Raw genomic sequence first — 19,390 nt, forward strand, 5'->3', positions numbered from 1 at the left:
CTCCACACATGGGTGACCACTCTGATCCTCTAGGGGACAAATTTTATCCCTTACTATCCTTTTACTCTTAATATACTTATAGAAACCCTTTGGGTTTATCTTCACATTATTTCACAGAGCAACCTCACGTCTTCTTTTTGCCTTCTGAGTATTTTCAATTGCAGCTCTGAACTTCCTTTACAAAGAATATGCTCCAGTTACATCCATCATTAAAAATGCCTCTCATTTGTCTGAGAAGTTTCATCAGCCCCAAAATTCTAGTTCAGGTTCACATACTTCAGCAACAATTGTATCAACTGTTGAAAACCAACTAGTTTCAGTTTAAAAAAAACTTCACTTAGGTTTTATTCACATCAAATCAGACATTAAACCACAATGAACCTTGCAAGTGGAGAAAATAGTCTAAGCAGAAGGAATATGGTCAGAAAGAAAATGGGCAAAATCAGGGATTTTTGTGATATGACCTTGTTTTCTCGCTACCCAAATGATGAATTATTGAGGGTCCTGAAGAGTTAATGAAGGGTTCCAGCCCAAAATATTGAGAATTCTTGTTATTCCACTAATGCTTCTTAACTTGTTGACCTCCTCCAAGACCTAATTTTGCGTCTGGCACTCTCCAACTGGATTAACATCGACTTCTCTGGTTTCTGCTAGCCCATTCTGCTTTCTCTCCCTTCCCTTACCCTCTGTCTTCTTTCCTCCAGCTCTCCAATCCCTTCCCATTCACAGAGCCATCCCACCTTCTGTTGGCTTGTGTTCCCACCCTCCCTTATTCATCTATTACCGCTTACCTGTGGGATTGTGCTCCTTCACCCCCACCCCACCACCATTTTCTTCATCTACCTGTCTACATTTTGCTCACTCCTCGATGATGAAGGTCTCAAGCCTGAAATGTTGGTTTTGTATCTTTATCTTTGCTACATAAAGTGCCCTCTTTGATCAGCTGAGTTTCTCCAGTATTGTGCTTTTACTTCAACCACGGAGTCTTCAGACTTTAGTTTTTTACTCCTCCAGCTGAATGCTTGCCATACCAGATTCCAGCATCTGCAGTCTCCTGCGTGTGGCTAAGGATATTTTGAATATGTCAGCCAGGGCCCCAGAAATTTTTCCACTAGTTTCCCTCAAGGACCGAGAGAATATCATATCCTGCCAGGGTGATTTATCTACCTTTATTCGCTGTAAGGCAGCAAGCACCTCCTCCTCCTTAATCTTCATATGTTCAATGAACATATTGGCCATGCCAATATCTGACTCTGGTACGAGCAACGTGATTGTTTCTTTGTAGTGATCTAACACGACACAGTGAGACAGTGTGTTCAAGGCAATCAGAAACTAATCTTGTCACCATGAATGAATAAAAAAACTGTAGCCCTCTTAAAAGATTCACAAATAACAATTTCAAACCATGTTTAGCATTGAATTTCACTGATAAAAATTAAGTTTTATACCTGACTCATGATCAATTCAGCGTGTTAAAATTACAACACATCATTGATAAAGCACAAATTAAATTAAATTAAAATCATTAAATACACAATTTAGAAAATGAAATTGCAAATAACATTTTTCATGTTTTGGTCTTTGATCGTCAATTTAATAGAATGAACCCTGTACAGAACAAATTTAATACATCTTCAATGTGGAAATTATTTGGCATTTGAAGTATGTGGTAGTTAATGCAAGTTCAGAGTTATGTTCAGCTGAAATAAAACCAGGAAATAACAACGTTTCTTGCATTAGAAATCCTACATTTTTTAAGTTCAGAAGGCAGCATTTCCTGAAAATATCCGAGAGTAAACAAGAACAATTAGTAAACAGTTCCTTAAGGAGGTTTAAAGGCCCCATTGAATATGATGTGAAATGATGAAAATAAAATGCATAAGAAATGCCAATACCGGATTCATGAGCAAGTGAAAAAAAAAACATAGGTCAGGGAGCATCGGTGCAGAAATATGCCCAGTTTTGCTTGTGTTTGTTACTTACTCAAAATGCCAAGAGCTACCACCTGGATATGACTAATGATCCTCTAAATTATCTGCTACAGTTCATTAACAAAACTACATTACATCTTGGTAGATTGGACTTGATTTTTACCAGTTTCAGCTGATTGAGAATAAAATGTCCAAATTAAACCATGATTTTGAGCTCTAAAGGCAGAGTCATACACAACACCAAGACAGGTCCTTTGGCCCATCACAATCATATCGACTATCATGTATTCATCTACACTAATTCCTTTTACTAGTACTTGGTTTGATAATGAAATTGGTAATATATGTCACACACACACATGCACCAAACTTCTTACTGGCTGCAGCCACAAGTACATTGTTACCCCCTTACAGAAAGATAATAAACATAATGAATAGACAGATAAATATTCACAGTTACAGTTAATCCAATAAAAAAAAAGTGTGTTTCAATAATTCACACAGGCTTTGGCTAGAGAATTAAGGGGAAGTTCAAGAACTTGAGTTGCTCGAGTTCAGGCTTCTGTACCTCCTTACCGAATGTAATAGTGAGGAGGCTGTGACAGGGCGATAGGTGGTCCTTTATGATATTGGCTGTCTTACTGTAGCCAACTATGCCTTCTCTATCTTGTTCACTTGCTGTTGCAAGGATTTTTTACAAATTCTACAAACACTGACACTAGAAAATCTTTAAGGACTTCTTGAAAAGATTAAATATTGCATTCTACTACTTTATTAGTCTTTCAGACTTCCAAGCATGGAGTTTCTGTTAGGCACCTTTTGTAATCTGCCACAAGAATTAATGGAGAACATGATGTTGGAGCAGCATCAGTTATTTGAGGTGAGAAATAACAGGGTAAGGAGAATTTCCTTCTCCTTCAGGGACACATACCACTTTCACTTCCGGACCTCCTCCAGCATGTCATGTTGTGATTAACCTGAAAGACTGTAGGCCCACATACATATTTGTAGCCCAAGTCATGCCAAAACAACTCGTATGTCAGCCAGAATACTTCTTCAGTGGAACTGGGGGTGTGAAACCTACATTTACTGTTCCACAAAAACTGCTGCTGGATGCTAAAACTGTATGTTTCAGTTTACTCTGATCTTCGCAAATTCAAATCAGGGTAATTATTTATTAGGTCCAAATGTGGCAAGAAACCAAACTACAAACAAAAGCGCTTTACCACCATGGTCTCCAAAATAAACAATATCCTGAAATATTACCTTGTATTTGCACCTAATTTTCTCAAACATTAAAAAAAATTGTTAATCAAGATAATCTTAATTCACTGCTTTAAAATTTAATTTTACTTGCGCAAATTGTTTGAGGGGAAAAATTGCAAAGCCAAAATTTACAATTGGTTGAGCTGGAAAAAAGTGCTATCTCAGATCATGAATTAAACAACAGTTTTAAAGAAACTTTTCCTGCATAGAGAAGATGATCTCTTACATAGTCCAATGAAGACTGAAAAATAGCGGCGCTGCCAAAGATGCTGCTGGCACAGACCCAGAAGAGCAGGGAGTGGAGACCCAGCGTTTCTCCACAGGGTCCTACTGCCCAGTCTTGAAACTGATGGCTCCATAAAGCCTTTAAATGTTCTGTTAAATGAGCCAACAGTATTTATTTTTGAAATCATACAATCACAATTTATGCCCAAGATGGCAATTCCTGTGCTGGACAGTGAACCACAAGGGATTGCAGACTCCAGGGGGAGAAAATGACCAGCGCAGGGCATTCAAAACAGGGAGAACACCCCCATGTTGAGAAGATGCATAGGAGATAACCCTAAATGACTATGATCAAGGAAGCAGACCAGCAAAGGCCTCAGTTAACAGAAATTGTGGGTTCTTGTCCCCCCAATTTAATTCAGAAACAAACTCCAGGTTTCCGACTATTTTGTTATAAGATAAACAATAAAAACCAGAATAGTTTTACCAGCATCCTAATTTATCTCAAGATTTCCAGAGCTAATTCTTTTACTGACATTTATGGGATATTCCTGTGCACATGTTGGCTATCATACCAAGAGTGACTATAATAAATTGACTATTGAGGGTGTGAAAGATATTTGTAACCGATAAGCTTTATTGTAAGAAACTTGAAAGTTAGTTACCTGGTATGTACTGTAATTTAAAATAGTCTTCAACTAAATGGAGCCTCCAAATCTTTCCTGTTTTGTCTGTTTCATCTTGGATAAGACACATTTATGTTTTAGAAAAAAGCCCTTGTTACTTAAAAGTTGTAAAAAAGTTACAGGGAAATTCACTGAAGATGATCAAGTAAAACAACTGATGGCAAGCATGTGATGCTTGATGGGCAGGCGGGGAGTATGTTAAACATCAGAAGGAATGCACAACATCCAATCTACTTTGGAACTTGAAAGGTCTATATTTTAATATATTCATTCGGAGGATGTGGATAGCACTGATCATGCTGATACTTATGTATCAGCACTAGATGTCCCGAATCAGACAAATAAGTTAAAAGTCAACCTCACTAGTGGGTTCATGACTGGGTAAGGATGGGCTAATTTCATTCCCTGAAATATAACAGTGAAGCAGATACTCAATACCTTCCAGGATACTTGTTTTTCGTTGAACATTCATCAGCCAGGAATTCCCACAAGTAATGAGGATGTTACATTTTTCTAAGGAGGCCAAGAACACTCTTGAAATGTTTTCTCTATTCCTGGAAATCATTTGCCATGACAAAACCCAGAGTGCTTGTTTTGGGAATCTGGTATTCAGACATACACTGGAAGCCCGATTTAACGCGCTCCGACTTAACGGAAATTCAGATATAACGCGACGAGTCATTGGGACCTTAATGTCCAAGCTCCATTCTTTGAGATAGGACATTAAGTGAGCCCATTTTAAAAGATGCAGTACCCAGGGATGGCCACCCTGTGGCACAACGGATCTTTAGAAATGGTGTGTCGAAATAATTTAAGGTCGTGCTTATTTTGGTGGGGAATTCATCGCATTGATGAATGTGGGGAGTGGTGGTGTGCGTTGCTGAGAATGGGTGGGGGTTGGTGAGTGCTGCCACAAACTGGTGGGGTGGGGGGGGTTGTGAGTGCTGCCATGAACAGGAGGAGGAGGGGGGGGGTGAGTATGGTTTGAGTGCTGCCATGAACAGGAGGAGGGAGGGTGAGCATGGTTTGAGTGCTGCCATGAACAGGAGGGGTGGGGGGTGAGCATGGTTTGAGTGCTGCCATGAACAGGAGGAGGGGGGGTGAGCATGGTTTGAGTGCTGCCATGAACAGGAGGAGGAGGGGGGGTGGTGAGTATGGTTTGAGTCCTGCCATGAACAGGAGGAGGGGGGGTGAGTATGATTTGAGTGCTGCCATGAACAGGAGGAGGAGGGGGGGTGGTGAGTATGGTTTGAGTCCTGCCATGAACAGGAGGAGGAGGGGGGGTGGGGTGAGTATGGTTTGAGTGCTGCCATGAACAGGAGGAGGGGGGGAGCATGGTTTGAGTGCTGCCATGAACAGGAGGAGGAGGGGGGGGTGAGTATGGTTTGAGTCCTGCCATGAACAGGAGGAGGAGGGGGGGTGGGGTGAGTATGGTTTGAGTCCTGCCATGAACAGGAGGAGGAGGGGGGGTGGGATGAGTATGGTTTGAGTCCTGCTGTGAACAGCAGAGTTGGGTGAGTGCTGCCACATTCGATGTGTGAATATTGTACACAGTAGTGAAACCCCGTTCAAGCGTGACCTCACATTTTTCGCAAAGCATCTTTTTTTTGGACCTGCAATGTCCCTATTCGATGGGAGCTGGAAGGCACCAAGATAATGGAAAGATGAAAAAGCAACAGGGCTATTCTAGTGGATGATTTTTGATTTTCCCCAATATTGATTTCAACTCTTTTTGAACAAAGGATCTGGATGGGGCAGTTACACCTAGGAGGGTTTTTTGAAATAAAACATGGATAGTCCAACTAGGAATAGTGCCCTTCTAAATCTTGTACATTATCTGGAATTCAAGCAATCAGCAATCCAAGCAAACAGCAAAAATAGAAGAAATAAATAACAAAGAAATTTAAGAATGTAAATAAAAGTTTAAAATTGTCAAAGCAATTGTTCTCCAAAGTAACACACAAACCCTTAGTGAAGATGGGAGCAAACATTCAGCCAGTGATGTGCCCGGTATGAATAAAGAGCTGTGTTTGAATAAAATGGCGTCACCCAGGATGAAGAGCTGGCCAATTTCCCGAAGTCTCTTCCTATCCCTTCCTAGTAAGAGTCTTTATCAGTATATTATAAGTATGTTAGTAAGTCTTTAACTGTAACTTGGGGAGGGGTTAATTATGATATCGGCACTGTTAGTGTAGTGGTTAGTGCAATGCTGTTATAGTGCCAGCGACCGGAGGTTCAAATTCAAATTTTGTAAATTACGGGAATTAGCTGATTAAAATGAACTTTACATAATTAAAGACTGTTTTTTTTTCAAATAACTTTACATTTTGCCCAGTATTTTGTCTTTTTAAACTGTTTATTCTTAATCCTGGTGCATTAGTTTGGCATTGTACGAGGGAGTCTTAAGCAACCAGAATATTTGCATATCCAGCATTTACCAATCCCTATAGGTAAAACTGGATATTTTGTTCTATTGTAGAAGGAGCCTGGCCAGGTGTGCAAATTGTTGCCAAAAAAGACTAATTTTATGCAAAGAATGACAATCTTTGGTTCGGCACAACACAGATCCCAAGCTGCAGAGATTCTATTACCTTAACCATGCTTTGTGGAGCATAGATACACAAGACAATCTCACATTCATGCAACTTTGGTGCCTTGTAATGATTTTGATTTATAGTTGCTGTTAGTTACAATTTGTTGCTCAAAATAGGGACTGCCTTTGATCATTAAAAAAAGACTTGTGTAATCAAGAAGTTAAAATCAGTGAAGTTACAGTATAGAAGGTATGTGACCAAATTGTGACCAAGATGCATTATTTGGCTCTCTGATACTGAAAAAAAAATTTGAAAAACATTTACAATAGTACTTTTTCTACTTCAATCATTAAGACTTACTCAAGTCCATGATTTTGGAGACTGATTATCAGTTAAATTCAGCTTATTTCTTTCAAACTACTGGTTTGTGAAGTGCTCTCAAAGAAGCTTTTGATAAACTAAGATAATGTGCTACGGCAGGCTAAGAAGCCACATTCCTTTCTCCAATTGATATAAGTGAACTAAGTATGATTTAACAATACACTAGGAGTTTCTTGACACCATTATTCATTGCAGTTTTTTTTACAGCAGATTTTAAAATAATAATTTAAGGTCCCCACCTGCTGTGCAAGGGATTTGAACTAGTGTTTCTGAATCATCAATCCAAGCTCCTAGATATTTAGCCAATTACATGGCCAACAATTTACCATTTGTGGGAAGACAAGAAATAGAAAACAAATGGTACTGTGGCAAACAAAGTAATCCATGAGAGTACTATTCAATATGATAAAACCTGAAACAATTTTACTGAATTACCACATTTCTGTATGTCTATTAAGAAAAGGAAGTTTTAGTTGCTGAGACCACTGAAGCCTAACAACTATGCAAGCTTCAGAGATCATAGTCTGATATGTGACCACTTGAACAACCACAACATTTGTGTGTAATGCTCAGTGCTTTTTCTTAATATTCTTGGAAGGTATTGAATGAAATTCCAAAGTAGTTGCAAAATACGCAAAAAGTACAAAGCCTTTGATCAATAATCAAATCTTGATACAAATTTATGACATAGAACTGTAAATTTGTCAGCTCCTTTAAACTCAATGTTAAAGTACTCTATGGGAATATAGCTGATTGATAGTGATATTTATTAACTCTCAATGCCAATGGGAAACAGAGACATTTCATTTACATTCTGGAGAAATTTCCTGATAAGAATTTTTTAAAGCAAGCTGAATGTGACTAAATATAAAAGATTGTGGAAAATTAGAGAGCTTTCCATGGTGCATTTAGATTTAGTTCATAAATTGAACAGGCTGCAAACTCACAGAGGGAGGCACAGACTGAAATTATAAAATACTATCAATATTTCTTATGTAGCTGGAAGGAGAGAATTTTTAAAAATTTTAAATTTAGACATACAGCACAGTAACAGGCCAATTCGTCCCACGAGCCCCTGCTGCTCAATTACACCCAATTGACCTACAACCCTGGTACATACGTAAAAAACCAACAAAATTGTTTCCCGAAAAGGGAACCCATAAACTTTGAGCAGAAATCTAAGGGGGCCATGGCCAAAACAAGATTGAGAATGGCAGGCTTTGACAGTTCAACCAAAATTGTGACCAATGACCTGCTTCACTATTTTGTAATTAAAATAGGATGGTAAGGAGTTGCATAAAAATCCATAAGGTGAGTAGTGCTCATTTATTTTACCATCTTCGGAAATTTACGCCATAACACAAATAATGGGCCCATTCTTCCTTTATCTTGCTGTATTCATTTTCTCCTCATATTTTATCATGTGTTATAATTTTCCAATTTATTTTTATGTTCTCCTTTCCTGAAAGATATCCCAAGAGGGAAAGTAATGGCAATAAGCCCAATATAAGTATTTTTTAAAAAAAGGCTTTAGCACAGTAACAGGCCATTTTAGCCCACAAGTCCGTGACACCCAAACTTATATCCAATTAGCCTACACCCCCAGTATGTTTCGAACAGAGGGAGGAAACCAGAGTCCCCGTGAAAAAACCCACACAGACACGTGGAGAACGTGCAAACTCCTTACAGATAGTGCTGGATTAAAAGTCCAGTTCCTATCACTGACGCTGTAAAGGTGTTTCACTAACCGCTATGCCAACCATGCTGCCCCTATTTCAGCACTGCCTAAAACAGGCAGCATCAGTTCATCTGCTCATTTGTCCCCATTCCACTGAAAGAGATTTAAATGGAAAGTGATATTTAATAGAGGATGGATTTAAAACTCCCAAACTTTGCAAATATCTAAAAAAAGTCCATTAGAAAGCTTGAATTTAACTGACAATTGTTCAAAAGAAGCAGAGTTATTTCGAGTAAATAAATCTTTAAAAATTTTAATACCAAATCTGTATCATTCATCAAATAATGAAGGCAGAAAAAATGGTTATAATAGAAATAGCCAGAGAAAAATTATTATAACCAAAACATTTCCTAAATTGAGCCCATATTCTTAATCTAATTCTCATAACCATATTTCAGTTTACGGCGTGGAAACAGGCCATCTTGGCCCTTCAATCATTGGATTGTGTGTCAATTTAGAAAATGAAAAAGGTAAAGCAGAACCTAAAATTGCCAACATAGATGATTTCTTAGAAAAGTTCAGTTCCATTTCTGCCCAAAGGTGACTTTGATAAAATTTTATCAAATTTTAATAATAAAAGTATACTGTGTATATTAATCACCCAGAAATGAAATCTGAAATTTGGAAGTGACATTTCCCCATTCCTAATAGTTTTCTGAAGATGATCTTCACTTGTACGCAATTGTTTTCTCTGCCATATATATGAAGACATAACCAAATCTAATGAATTAAAAAAGGATTCGGGAATAAAAATTGGTAAGGCTTGAAAAAAAATTAGGTAGAATATTAATTTTAATCGTATATGTTCATTCAATGTAATTTAAAGTGGCGACCACCCTGATAATAATATTCTAATCTGATTATGTCATGCTATAAAATTTCTAATAGACATTTTTTAAAGATATTTGTACGTTAGGAATTTTGTTTGATCCAAATTGAACACACTTCCTCGAATTGCAGAATCAAATATTCTTGATTTACTTTTTGATTTATGTTGCGGATTGATATCACATATTTATATTGATCTATTGGATTTAGGATTAGCCCCAATGGATAAGATTAAAAATGATTGGGAATGTGATCTTAATATAACTTTTTCAGATGAGGATTGGTGTCCACTCTTAGTTTGATCAATGAATCTTCTTTTTATGCTAGGCAATGTTTATTACAATTTAAGGTGATACATAGAATACATGTGTCTAAACTTAAATTATCCTATTTCTATGTGGATGTTCATCCATTTTGTGAAACATGTAAAACTTTTTGAAGACTCACTGATTCATATGTTTTGGGAATGTTCTAAATCTGTGGTTCCCAACCTTTTTCTTTCCACTCACATACCATTTTAAGTAATTCCAATGCTATTGGTGCTCTGTGATTAGTAAGGGATTGCTTAAGGTGATATGTGAGTGGGAAGGGAAGGTTGAGACTCACTGAAATATTTTGCTTGAGAAAATATGTCATTTCCTTTGGAGTTGTGAAACTGTGCACATAACAAGTCAATTAGGTACAATTAAAACAGAGGTTTTCAACCTTTTCCTTTCCACCCACATACCACCTTAAGCAATGCCTTACTAATCACAGAGCAGCTATGGCATAGGGAATACTTAAAGTGGTATGTGAGTAGAAAGAAAAAGGTTGGGAACCACTGTTCTAAATTATGAAGTTATTGACAGAATATCTTAAATTCTTCATCAATGATTTTAAAGATTAAATTAGATCCTTGCCCTTTAACTGCACTGTTTTGTTTTTTCTCAAGGACCAGATAAATTTTTAATCAGCATCTCAAGAGAAAGTTTTAGCTTTAGCATGTTGATAGCTAGGTGACCAATTTTACTGAAATGGAAGGATGAACACTCATGCACAGTGGTTACATGATGCAATATCATATCAAAGCTTAGAGAACATTAGGTATAGTATTAAATATAAAAAGTTTCAGTTTGACAAAGTCTGGGACCCATTTATTGAATATTATAATTGCCAGTTTTAGAGGATTTAGGTGCTCTAGGGCTGATTTGTCTGTCTTCTAGAGGTTGCAACTTGAGCCATCTTCGTATTTTTTTTTGTAACCTTGATTTCCTGGGAGGGGTTACATTAGTTTTAACTTTAGGTTTTTTTTAGATAAGTGAATTTGCTGGTTTAATTATAATTATCCTGTATAATATCCCTTTCTTTTTAGATCTTACTAGGATATAATGTGATTTGTTATAATAATATTTAATTGATTTATATGTATAATTATTTTAATATTTAATAATAAGGAATGGAATTTAAAATATGGCATACTGTGTATTTACTTTAATTTTATGTTATGTATATGTAATTATTTTGCCTTGCTTTTTTATTATTTTGTATATGGATTATTATGTTAAACTCAATAAAAATATTTTGAAAAGGAGAAATCATTTAAAATCAATTATCTGGAGTGCTGCCATAACTACCTGGTTTTCATCAGCAGGTATATAAAGTATTGTTTAAAGATATGAACAAGAGATTCAACTCTTCACATCATAGGGGAAAATGTTTACCATAGAACATTACAGCACAGAAAACAGGCCATTCGGCCCTTCTCGTCTGTTCAGCTAATCCCAATAACCTGCTTCGATTCCACAATTCTCCAGATAGAATAATTTATCCAATTTATTCTTAAAACTCAAGATCATTACTCCATTATAATTTTTTATATAAATTGTATATCACACCACAGAAACTGAGGAGATGGAGATCGAATTTATCAGATCAATGTTTTAAATGTGGAAAAGAAATTTGAACTTTTTTCATTCCAGATGGTCCTGTTTGAAGGTTAATTTTTTGGGGGTTCCTGTTAGTAAATTTTGGCAATGAATAACTGAGTGATTTTTCCGTTAAACCCTGAATTACTGTTGTTAGGAAATTTTGAAAGTAAATTATTATGGTCAGATTCATATTATTGCTGTAATATGGAAATCTGATGTTTCATTAACATTGGCATCCTTCCATTTCATTAAAATTGGTCACCTGGCTATCAACATGCTAAAAACTAAAACTTTCATATATATGTTGATTAAATAAAATATTTAAAAAAACTCAAGATGGAATCCGCGGGAGGCCATGCGATGGGAGCTGAGGAGTGAGCAGCAAACTTGGAAAGCTCTCTGATTGAGAAGACAAAAATCATAGAAACCTACCAAGAATGACCAAAATAATAAAAAGAAAATATAGGAGGCGATAGAAGAAGACTCAAGGAAAGGAAAATGACAAAGAAAAACAAGCAAGCATTAAAGGGAGCGGCTGACAAAAAAAAATCAATGCTGGTAACCGAGCCGGCCCACCTCATGGTATTTGAAATGGCAGTGGTGACCCGAGGCTAGCATTGGAAAAGAAGGATGGAGTGGAAGAGAGCCCCTCCCTGCAACACGAAGAATAGAATAAGAAGGCAGGTGGAGGCGAGTTGAAGTCAGGGGTGGGGATGCTTCCACCCCCTCCTGGAACGGCCAGAGGGGGAGTCAGGAACGACCAGCGAGATTCAGTGGAATCATGGGAAGAGTCGGGGACATTGGAGGAACCGAAAAGGTTTGAAGCTCCTCATGAGCAGTGAAATCAATGGGCGTTTGATAACCAGCATCAGAAGAGCAGCCCAGGGGAAGGCCTGGGAAGCGGCGACCGAGAGGCAGGAGAGGAACGGTCCAGAGCAAGGGGAGTGCCTGAACAGATGGGGGAACCCAGCAAATGCGGAGGTCAGCTTTCTGATGGCGTGGGGAAGGCAGAGGAGCAGCTACCAGTGAGAGACAGAGGAGCGACTGGAACAGTGAAAATTGGAGGTGCAATCTGTGGAGAGTTGCAGCGGGAGCCTATAGTGGGAGGAAGGGGCAAAGTCTAGATGACCAGGCTGAGAGAAGCCAGAAAGAATGACCTGACAGAGGGGGAAGAAGAGGGGATATAGATCCTTTCCCAAGAGACATATTGAAAGCAGTGGAGGAGGGGGAGAAACACCTCTGTGAAAAGTTTGAAAATGTTCAAAATCTCTACTTCTGCAATCTCTGTCAGCACCCAAAGCCTTTGTGATATGATGCTCCTCCAATTCAAGCTCCTATGTCTCAGATTTCCATTACTCTCCTTTTGTCATTTGTACTTTCAGCTGCTAGGCCTTAAAATTCCCTTTTTAAACCTCACTGCCCTTCCCTATTCCATGTTTTAAACAAGCAGTTTATGAACTATTTTCTGACATAATATTTGATTTACAGAACATTGAATATTACAGCACATTACGGGCCCTTCAGCCCATGATGTTGTGTCAACCCATAGAAACCTACTGATCAAACCTTCCCTACCTCATGCCCATAACCCTCTATTTTTCTTGCACCCACATGCTGTCTAAGAGTCTTTCAAATGTTCCTATTGTACCAGACCCCAACACTACTACTCATTGTATAGAAAACTTAATCCTGACGTTTCCCCCCCTCATCTTATACATATGTTCTATGGTATTTGCCGCCACTTTCCCAGGACTAAGGTGCTGGCTGAGCACCCTCTCTATGCCTCTCATAATCTTGTAGACCTCTAATAAGTCTCCTCTCAACCTTCTTCACAACAAAGAGAAAAGCCATCCTGGTAAATCTCATCCACTCCCTCTAAACGCTTCCATATCCTTCCTGTAAGGAGCCAACCAGAACCGAACACAATATTTCAAGGATGAGCTCTCCAGAATTTTATAGAACTGCAACATTACCTCTTAAGGTCAATGTCCCAACTAATGAAAGCCATAAGCCTTCGCTGGCAACCTTGAAAGAACCATAAATTTGGACCCCAAGGTACCTCTGTTCTTCCACACTGTTAAGAGTCCAGCTATTAATCATGTACTCTACCTTGCAATATGCATTACTCAGATTTACTCCATCTACCACTTCACTGCTTAACTTTGTATCTTGTCTATATGGTAACCAACTGCAACCTTCAATACTACCCACAACTTCAACTTTCGTGTCATCTACAAACTTACTGACCCATCATTCTACTTTTTCATTTATAAAAATCACAATGAGCAGGGGTCCCAGAACAGATCTCTGTTGATCGCAACTATTCACTGACTTCCAGGCAGAATATATTCTATCTACTACTATCCTCTGTTTTGAATTCTGAATCTATATTGCCATGATTCCACATATCCCAGGCCTCATGACTTTCTGAATGATGTCAACCTTGTCAAATGCCGTATTAAAATCCATATACTCCACATCTATCGCCCTACATTCATCAATTTCACCACTTCCTAAAAAAACTGTTATGCTCATGAGGTACAACTTGCAACTCACAAAGTGCTGTTGACTATCCCGAAGAAGAGTATAATTCTAAATGCTCATAAATCCTCTCCACTAGCTTGCACACCACTGAAATGTGACTCATTGGTATATAATTCCGAGGATTCTCCCCATTACCCTTTTTTTTGAACAAGGGGTCTACATTTGCCATTTTCAAGTCCTCCGGTACATCCCCTGTGGCCAGCAAGGACACAAAGATCATCAACCACATTCTAGCAATCTCTTCCCTCATTTCCAGTCACCTGCGGAATATCTCGTCTGGTCCTGGGAACTTATCAATGTTTTGAAGATCCAGCACTCCTTCGTTCTTAACTTCAACATGCTCCAGCATGTAAACACATTCTTCATTTGATGTCTTCACCTTGATGAACACATACTCAAAATAAAGCCTGTCCTCATGTTGAGCTCACAGATAGATGAAGTTTGGTCCATAGCAAATTCTATCGACATTGATTTACTACAAGCACCAGCAATTACAATCAGGCCTGGAAGCAAAGCCAAACAAGTCTAAGGCAGAGGGACACAAGAACTGCAGATGCTGAATCTTGAGCAAATAAAGAAGCTGGGAAGGCTCGGTTGGGTCCAGCGTCATCCAATAAAAGGCATCAATGCTTCAGGTTGGGACTGTTTTTCTACATTACAGTCTGAAAGGGAGATAGCAATCACAAAACAGGAGGAAATGAGAGGGGTTGGGAAGGGGTCAATAGGTGAAAGGAATCTTGACGGGAGAAGTGGCGAAGGAGATAGAGGGGTGGGGGTGGGGTGCAGGACCAGTTGAGAGAAAAATTAGAATGAGAACAGGTAAAGGAAATATTGCAATGGTGGAACTGGATAGGGTGGCGTCTACAGATCTTTCCCTCATGTAGTAAATGGCTCTCCAATTCTTGTTTATTTCTTCCTAGAAATATGTGCTGAAGGCAACTTTTTATAGATTGAAATTAACCTGATCCAAAATAATCTGATTAGCTAAGGAATAATTCAATAGTTCCAGGAAAGGTAGCAAATCTATGTCACCATTACCTTACAAGAAACAACACATTTATATTTGCCTTTAACCATAAATGGGGGCTCGAAGTCCAAAAGGAAATACAGAATACCCCATAAATAAAATTGACTACCAAGAACTTCAGTAAAAACCACTTACACGCAAATGATAAATTTGCTTTCTCTTACTTTGTGTTGCACTTCCTCTTTTTGGTCAGCAGTTAATGAGTCAGTTAAGTTTACTGAAAATGTGACTTGCAGAGTGTCTAATTAATGAGTTCAAAACAAGGTTTCCGATACCACATTCAAATACGTTAGGTGAAAAGTCGTTTTCAAAGTATTTTTCCATCCCCAGACAAGATATTAAAATGCTACACAAATATTTTTCATTTCTTCATGAAAGTATTACAGGTATTTCAAAACAAAAAATAAATTGTTGGTCTATCACAGGATGATTTCAAGATTCCTTTATTGACATGTAATAACACAGAAAATCTAATTATTACACAAAATGTTCTTTTGCCTGTCACAAGGCAAAGAGTTGTCATTAGTATTGCCAGTGTCCCTGACAGCAAGAGAATGCGATGGAAAAGAGAGTCTCTTCAGAGACACTAGGCCTTTTCACACCACCGTATAAAATGGGGATTCCCGGGAAATTTTCCCGGAAACCCTCCTGTGAACCGGCGGTGTGAAAATATCGGCCCGGAAAAATTACCCGGGTCTGCGGCCCTTTCCCCCAGCCACCCTCTCCCAGCAGTCTGGGTCAACAAATGACCAAGCAGGGGAAGCGTTGTGACATCAGCACCTGCTGCTGCATCACCTTGTCATCTTTTCAGCATTTAAGCTTGTCATCCTTAATTTGCCTTCAATAAATAGGTTCATTCTGCTATTTGTTAAATGCTTTATATGTATGCATAAGTACACAGAGTCTTCTGACTCACTACGTCATCGCTGGGGGAAGGACACCCCCCTCCCCCCTAAATTCCAGGGAAGGCAAACTACAGGGAATTTGGACCATAGTCTGAAAGACCTGGGAGCTCCTTACTTTCCTCGAAATTCACCCGAGTCCAGATAGGGTCACTGCTCGCCTGTGGTGTGAAAAGGCCTAATAGTGGTGCCTGTGGATTCATCTCCAGTGCTCCCGCAGCCTCTGCAGCAGCATAGACCCTTGCTCAATCCATTGACCAACTGAGCTCCAGATTCAAGCCTCTGATACATTTGGGAAGCCATCAACTCCCAAGGCCTTTCAGAAGTCATCTTGAATTCCAGTTCTGTCAGTCTCCAGCTGCCTGTCTGGGTCCTTCGGCCACACTGCCCACAGCCTATGCAGATCCTTCAGCTGCTGAACCCCTCTCTGGTCATTGGCCGCAATCACCATCCTGCAGGAGTGTCTCCTGTGCATCTCCTTCTCAACAGGGAAGGTGTTGAGGGTTGTTGTCCCCATTTCTGGTGCTCCCCCTGGAGTTGCAACCTCTCATGGTCACTGCTAGGCAAAGACACCTCTATTTTGGGTGCAAACCCTGCAGTTGCAGGATTTTAATTATAAATACTTTCACCTCCTTTTACTGGTTGTTTAAAGCCTATAGGACAGATCCAATTACATTAGGACCAGGCAGGTGACCCCATAGAGCAGAGCTGTTCTCCACTCTCAGCTTTCCCAGGTCCACACCAGGGCAGCGCTGCTGTTGCAGCAATTTCTGCAGTGCCGCCATTTATCCACGTACAAGACCATGTTTAAAATGCTTAACAATACATGATTTCTTGACTTGAATTAATTATCGTGATACAAATGATTTTCTACGTACAAGAATTCAGGGCCTCTTTCCCATATTTCCGACGAAGTACATCCTTGTCTAATCTTCCACCCCATACAATACATTGAAACCACAATTTTAATAAGAAAACCGTGAACTCATTTAATCACAGGCATTAATCAGGAACTAATATTAAATGTTCAAAGTCCCAATTTCTGTAATTTCCTCTAGCACCCAAAAGCTTGGTGATATGATGCTCCTCCAAATCAAGCACTCTGGGGCTCAGATTTCCAATACTCTCCTTTTATAGTTGGTACTTCAACTGCTAAGCCTTAAAATTCTCTATTTAAACCTCACTATTCTTCCCTCTTCCATGCTTTAAAAACACTGTTCTTCTGACAATTTTTGGTTTATAGAACATTACAGCCCATGATGTTGTGCCGACCCATATAACCTGCTCAACCATTAAGCCTTCCCTACTTCACACCCATAACTCTCTATTTTTCTTGCATCCACGTGCCTGTCAAAGAATCTTTTAAATGTCCCTTTTGTAACAGCCTCCACCATCACCCCTGGCAATGCATCAGTCCAACTGCTCTCTGCTTAAAAAACTTAATCCTGACGATTCCCCTAAACTTTCCTCCACTCCTCCTTAAACAGATGTGCACTAGTATTTTCTGCTATCAAGCCGGGAAAAAGGTTCTGCCTATATATCCCCTCATAATCTTGGAGATCTCTATTAAGGCACCTCTCATCCTTCTTCATTCCAAAGAGAACCATGCCTCATAAGACACATTTTCCAATCCATGTAACATCCTGGTAAATATCCTCTCCCAAAGCTTCCATATCCTTCCTGCAAGGATATTCCTGCAAGAATATTGGTCTACCTCCGGTTCTGGTTCAATCTGTCCTTTTTGTACAGATTATATCTTTCCTAGAAGAGATCTCAATTATCCAAAAAAAATTTGCCCCCTGCACCAATTATACAGCTACACATTCTTCTGCCATTATAATTCCATTTTCACCCTCAGTGACGCAGGGCACAGGCAGCAATCCTGAGATTACAACCCTTGAGGTCCTATCTTCAGCTTCTCTCCTTGCTCCCTGAATTCTCTGTTCAGGATCTCATCCCTTTTCCTATCTATGTCATTGATACCAATAACTTCTGGCTACTCTCCCTCCTTTTTCAGGATGTTGTCAGCTCGATCTGAAATATTCATGACATTGTGAGTCAGTTTGTTTGATAATGTTCCTGAAAACGTCTTGGGGAGTATTGCATTAAAACATGAACTTAAAACAAATGGAATTCTTATGTGCCGCTTAAAGTTCTCGATATGTCCTGTGAAAATGGGCGTTCTGCAATGTGAACGCTGTGTGAGCACCATATTATATACTTAGCAAAGCTATATGGGATCCTGTAGTGTATCTGTAAATTTTTCATTTGTAAGTAGGGAATAATGTGTGGACTAATACAGGGCTGTGAGGAGAGAGCAAGTAGTGGGATTAGTGTGGGGACCGACATGGGACCGTGGGGAGAGAGAGGGGGAGTGGGATCAGTGTGGAGGCCAACCCAGGGCTGTGGGGAGAGAGCAGGGCAATGGGATCAGTGTGGGGTCTGATACATGGCTTTTGGCAGAGAGCAGGGCAGTCGGATCAGTTTCCTAAAGCTAACAATAATTTTTTCTAAATTGCTGTGGACTTGCTCGCAGTAAATGAATAATTATGGGACCACAGAAATGGTGCAAGAATAACAACCTGAGTCTCATACAAAGGAGATGAGTGTGGACTTCAGGAGGACCAGCAACGACCACCGTTCATTACACATCAACAACTCTGTAACGGAGAGAGTGGAGGGCATCAAATTCCTTGGAGTTCACTTAACTAATGACCTATTGTGGACACTCAGCATCGCATTACTTATCAGGAAGGTGCAACAATGACTGTTTTTCCTGAGAATACTGAAGCGGGCAAGGCCGCCATGTCCTGGCCAGCTGCATCACTGTGTAGTAAGTTGCTGCAGAGAAATGGATCAGATGTCAATCCACAGGTCCATAAGAGTGGCACTAAGGATCATTGGTGTCTCCCTCCCCCATATCATGATCTACTTGGATCGTTGTCTGAAGAGGGTGTGCAAAATCATTGAGGACCCCTTCCACCCTGCATGCAGCATTTTTCAGCTGCTCCCATGGGGAAAGATATACCGGAATATCAGAGCTAGCCCAATCAGGCTGAGGAACAGGTTCTTCCCACGAGCAGTGAGAATGCTGAACGACCCAAGGAACTGCTCACACTGACCATCCAAGATTCTCATATTCACGAAACAACATTTATTTATTTATTTTTGTAGATAAAATTTATTGTACAAATGTTAAATCAGTGATGTAAATGATTCAGGTTTGTAATTAATAAAACTGTAATAATCCAGCAGCCTTACCCTTCAAATTTGCTGTCAATACTGCAGTAGTGGACCAGGTTTCAAGCAACAATGAGATGGAATACAGGAAAGAGAATGGAAGTCTAATTGCATAGTGCCAAGATAACAACTTCTCTTTTCATGCCAATAAGACAAAGGACATGATTATTGACTTCAGAAG

The 19,390-nt window shown here is 39.3% G+C and overlaps 1 protein-coding gene across 4 annotated transcripts in view; it reads right to left on the reverse strand.

Moving 5' to 3' along the window:
- Positions 1-19,390, reverse strand: part of atg5 (ATG5 autophagy related 5 homolog (S. cerevisiae)) — a 236,908-nt gene that overhangs the window by 76,802 nt on the left and 140,716 nt on the right. The window lies entirely within an intron of this gene.

This window comes from Narcine bancroftii, chromosome 6, assembly GCF_036971445.1.
Source record: "Narcine bancroftii isolate sNarBan1 chromosome 6, sNarBan1.hap1, whole genome shotgun sequence".
Lineage (NCBI taxonomy): Eukaryota > Metazoa > Chordata > Chondrichthyes > Torpediniformes > Narcinidae > Narcine > Narcine bancroftii.